Source organism: Mastomys coucha, unplaced genomic scaffold (assembly GCF_008632895.1).
Source record: "Mastomys coucha isolate ucsf_1 unplaced genomic scaffold, UCSF_Mcou_1 pScaffold23, whole genome shotgun sequence".
In the NCBI taxonomy this organism is placed as follows: domain Eukaryota; kingdom Metazoa; phylum Chordata; class Mammalia; order Rodentia; family Muridae; genus Mastomys; species Mastomys coucha.
In genome coordinates, this window is record NW_022196906.1 from 57,101,916 (window position 1) to 57,107,619 (window position 5,704).

A 5,704-nucleotide genomic window follows, 5' to 3' on the forward strand; every position below is an offset into this window, starting at 1 on the left:
GAGAGAGAGAGAGAGAGAGAGAGAGAGGGAGACACAACAGAAAACTTCTCCTGGTGTCCTGTCCTGGTTGCTCCTACTGACTCATGGGGATTCGACAGAGGCCTGGCTGTTTCTGCTGGGTCCTGATACCACTGCTGATTCATGTTTACTATCCTGACAATACTAAAATAAACTGCTAAAATCCTAACAACACAAATGAAATTTGCTCCAAAAACCTATTTCTAAGCAGGTCCACTTCCCCTGTATCCTAATAACCTTTGTTTTCCACTATCCCTGGTGGGTGATGGGCTAATCCATTTAAGATAGATTAAAACATTTAAAAACCCATAATCAATAAGGTTTAAACATTTTAAGCCTACCCAGAGGCAGGCAGATCTCTATGAGTTCACAGTCAGCTTGCTCTACTAAGCAAGTCCAGGACAGCCAGGACTTATTACACAGAGAATTCCTGACTCAAATAACTACCCTCGCCCCAAAAAAAGAAAGGAAGGAAGGAAGAAAGAAAGAAGGAGGGACTGGTGAAATGGCTCAGCAGGTAAGAGCACTGACTGCTCTTTCAAATGTCCTGAGTTTAAATCCCAGCAAGCACATGGTGGCTCACAACCATCCATAATGAGATCTGACTCCCTCTTCTGGTGTGTCTATATAATAATAAATAAATCTTTGGGCCTGAGGGAGCAGAGTTGACCGGAGCAAGCAGAGGTCCTGAGTTCAATTCCCAGCAACCACATGATGGCTCAGAACCAGTATACTCATATACATTTAAAAAAAAATCTTAAGAAAGAAAGAAGGGTAGAAAGAGAAAAAGTTGGCTGTGGTGGAAGAGAGTAAGAATTTTAACAGAGAACTAAAAACAAATAGAAATCATTAAACTAAAAGAATTTAGAATCTAAAGAATGCTTTTGTAGACTTGGGAGATGGCTTAGTTGGTAAAATGCTTGCAGCGCAAGTGTGAAGATCTGAGTTCAGCTTCCTGGACCCAAGTAAAGCTGGAGTCAATCAATAGTGTGTGCCTCTGATGGTCCCATAGGTGAGCAAAGAGTGGGACATAAGAGAGTCCCCAGATTACATTATATTACAGTCCTCCAAAGCTCCTAGGCCAGCTATGTAGCTTCAAACAAGTGACCTTGCTTCAGACAATATGAGAAGCAAGGACTGACACACAAGATTGTCCTCTGACATCCAAATGAGCATGTGCATGCAAGCGTGTCTATGTACATGTGGACACACACACACAGGGGAGAGGGAGAGAGAGAGAGAGAGAGAGAGAGAGAGAGAGAGAGGGAGGAGAGAGAGAGGAGAGAGATTTCTTTGGCTGAGAAAAGGCTCAGTAAATCTTTTCTAAAGGAAGAGAGAAGAAAAATATTGTGAATAAGCCACAGGAAGGAAGAAACTGGAATTGTGTAGAGTGTACGGCAGACATGAAGGATCTAGAGAATCTAGTCATGAAGCCCCACCGTGCCTCCTGAGAGCACCAGTGGTGGAGGACAGCCAATGGCTGGGCATAGTGTTGAAGAGCCGATGGCTGAAGAGCTTCCAAAACCAAGAAAAGCGCAAATGTAAATGAAACCAAACTCATTCCATAAGAATAAATATGAATAAGCTCACCACACAGCAATGCTTCTCAGAATCACTCTCAAAGGTCTTAAAGGCAGGTGTAGAGAAGAACAGGAACGTTCCATTTTTAAAGGAACATTGGCAGTTTAAATGGCAGTGGACTTCTCAACAGAAATGAGAAGAATCCGAAGGTGGTGCACTGTCTCCATGCCCTCAGAGAAGAAAGGATCTATGCCAATGGAGAACTCCATGCCAAGAGGAAACTTGCTTTGCAAATAAAAGTGGGAGGATGGAGAGACAGCTCAGCAGTTAAGAGCACTTGCTGCTCCTGCAGACAACCCAGGCTTGATTCCCAGCACCCATGTGGTTGTTCATAAACATCTATGATTCCAGTTACAGAGAATTTGATACCCTCTTCTGGCCTCCATGGGCACCAGGCATGCAAGTGGTACATATACATAAATATAGACAAAATGCTCATACACATAAAATAAAAATAAATAAATCTCTAAAAAATAAAAGTGAAATAATAACATTTTCAGATCAATGAGAGTATTTGACACCATAAAATCCTACCCTAAAGGAAATACAAATGGCATTCTCTCTTCTTTATCTTTTCCAGAACTTCCAAACACTGAACCTTTCTCATGCTAGGCAAATACCCTACCACTGAGCTACATGCCCAGGCCGTTCTCCTCCACGCCCTGCCTCCATTTTTCATGTTTAGATAGGGTAATACTAAGTTACACAGTCTAACCTCAAACTCACTCTAAAATTCAGACAGATCTTAAACTTGTTATCCTCCTGCCTCGGTATGAGTCATTAGTCTTACAGGCATGCAATGCAAGGCCTAACTTTAATGTCATTCCTCCAACAAATATAATATGATCCCATCTGAAAAGTCAATGAAGCTGGAAAGGCAATAAAAAGTGGAAATATTAAAAAACTGACTGGCTGCACATAAAAAGAATGAGATCTAGAAAGATGACTTGGTAAATCAGGCCCATACCCACAACTGCTCTTACAGAGAGTGCCGAGTTTGACTCCTGGCTCCCACATTGCACAGCTCATAACCTCCTAAAACTCTGCCCCAGGGGATCTGATGCCCTTTTCTGCCTCTATGTGCACCTGTACTCATGTTCACACACCTCCTACACAGACACACATGCACTCACATACTTAATAATAAAAGAAATCTTAATAAAATACCCCATGGTCTTTGAAATAAAGACAGACCAAACAAAATCACTTGTATCAGATTGTGAGTGTCATAAATGTAACACAGATGTCTTAAAGAATTATCTAAGAAGGAACTAAAAGCACTTCTTAGTCCTGGAGTGTCAGAGATCAAAAACATGGAGGGATCTCTAGGGGAAGGGGAAAGAATACCATATGAGTTTATGGCTTCTAATCTCACAGAGGAGGAAATGGAGTGATTACAAAGTATCCACTCCAAAAGAAACGAGGAGGTGAGGGAAAGGACACAAACCCTGGTGGGACAACTAGAAAACACTAAGACAGTAGATCTAGTTTCATTGTTGCCAGAGTTGAGTCTAAATGCAAATAAACTAACGTTGTGGTGGTTGAATGAGAAATGTCCCCTTAGGTTCAGGTATGTGAACTTGGTCCCCAGGTGGCGGTGCTGTGTCGGAGGTTATGGAACCCTTAGGAGGCAGAAGCTTGCTAGAGGAAGTGCATAATGGAGGGTGGGCTTCCAGGGTTTATAGCCTCACCTCTTCTCTCCCTCTCTCCCTCCCTCCCTCCCTCCCTCCCTCTCTCCCTCTTTCCCTCCCTCCCTCCCTCCGTTTCTCCTTCCTCTTTGCTGTTGAGATGCTATCCTTCAGCTCCCTGTTCTGCAGCTTGACAGACTCTTAGCTTTTTGTAACTATAAGCCAAAACAAATACTTTCATGTCTAAGTTGTTTTGGGGGGTGGTATTTTATCCCAGTAACATACACACATCAATGTAAAAGCAAGTTTAGCAGTTTGGATTTTAAAGCAACTCTGTTACTTACACAACTAACACAAAGCTAAAAAACAGACTGGGAGTAAAGAACGGAATATGAAAGGCTGTGTAGGCCCCAGCCACAGGGAAAGCAGGGAAATTATGTTAACACTAGATAAATGGATTTCAAGATCCAAAGCATTGCTAAAGAATTATTTAAGAGGTTGAAGGGACAGCTCAGTGGTTAAGAGCACACTGGCTGCTCTTACAGAAGTCCTAAGTTCAGCTCCCAGTTCTTGAATTGTGGCTCATGACCACCTATAGCCGTAGACCCATGGGATCCAATGCCTTCTTTTGGTGTGCAAATGAACATACAGACAAGTCATCAATGTACATAAAGTATATAAATAAAACTTTTAAAAATTATTTTAAAATTCTAGTCACTGAGAAGATAGGAAATACCAACTTCATATGCAGCTAACAACTTAGCCTTTAAAAAAAATCTATAAAGCAAAAAAAAGTACCGAACTATAAGCTAAGATAAAATTCCACAGTGTGTGTAGGAGAGAACTATATGGTGTTTTTTTATTTCATATAAACAAGGAACAGTTACTACATGCAAGGCACTTTCCCAAACACCGTGCATATGTTAGCTCCTTTAATCTTCGCAGGAGGCACAGGAAGCAGCTGCTCTCATTTACTGGATGCAGCTTCGGAAATACTAAGAGCTTCATTAATTTGCCCTTAGTCACAGAACTGGTAAGCATCGGGACAGAGACTCAAAACCAGGCATTCGTCCCAGGAATAATTATTTACAAACTCCCCGAGAATCCTTTAACTCAGTCAAGTTGACACCTAAAATCAACCATCACAGATGTATGGGGAGAGTGTAGGAGGGCTCCAGATGTGGAGCCTGGGAAAAAATAAAAAGGAAACCTAGGCCAGAACATGAGGGTGTCATTTACATTAATCTCTTAGTAACTTTTAAAAAAAAAAATCAGGTATCACAAGGTTGAAATGAGACCTCAGAGGTTTGTGGACTAGAAGCTGCTGTTCGAATGTTAGGTTTTATCATCTGACACCTGGTCTGTAAGTTTCATTCTTTATTTGTGGATGACCTTGTGAGTTTGTGGCATATGCCTTTGTGGGGATCCCTTCCATTTGCTTCTGTACACAGGTAGGGTCTGAACAGTGGCTGAATTGTCCCCCAGTCTAGACAGTTAAGTGCTAAAATGTGTGTGTAAGCACAATCCGAGTTAACCGTACTCTAAGGTCACATGCCGTTGGTCCTTCAGTGTCCTTTCAGCCCACACAGGCTCTGGGATGTCAATAAAGACTCGCCGAATGATGGAATGAACTTCTGCAGGCCACTGACCTTCTCCTGCCTCTCAAGCCATCTGCTGCCTCCATGGACTTCAGAGAGGATTATAGGACACATCCTTTGGAGAGCTTTCTGAATTATTGACACAACTAAATAAATGTCAGGCATCATTAAGAATCTCAAATGAGGCGGGAAGCTTGACGAGTCTGCTTTATGTTGCTTCATGTGCTGTTAATAATAAAAGCTAACATTTATTGAGGGTTTGCCCTGGGGTGGGCACCAAGCCAAGCCCTTGCTCACAGCAACTTCAGAGGCAGAAGCAGAGGGGCCAAGAGTAACACAGCCAGTTTGCTTGAGGGCATCTCCAGGCTCCACCCAGCACTGCTGAGAGTCCCAAGCAACTGCCTTTTGTGCCTTAGTTTCTCCTCCATAAAAGAGGAGTTGAAGACAACGCCAGCTTTAACAAAGCTGTGATTATTAATAACAACAATTTACTAATAATTTGAAAAATATCTGGGGAAATGACATTATTATTTTGTTGATATCAATAAATTAAAATATGTCAAATACTTAGTGGGGCCACTCTATGTGACACCTGGCAAACACTGTGTAGAGTGCTGAGACATTTTGACTTACAAATGGTGGTACATGAGTTGTCGGTGTGAAGTCCTCTAGCTGTTGATGGGGGTCTCCCTGGCACCCCTGCAACCCAGAGCCCATACTCTTTGAGACCCCCTGCAGTAGCTACTTTACAATTGGCTGGTTCAAAATAACTGATAAAGGCAGCTTATGAAGAAAGGGTCAGTTTTGGCTCACAGTTGAAGGGTATGGCCCATCAAAGCAGGAGCATGAGGCATCTGGTCTCAGGCTCCCCGCAGTCAG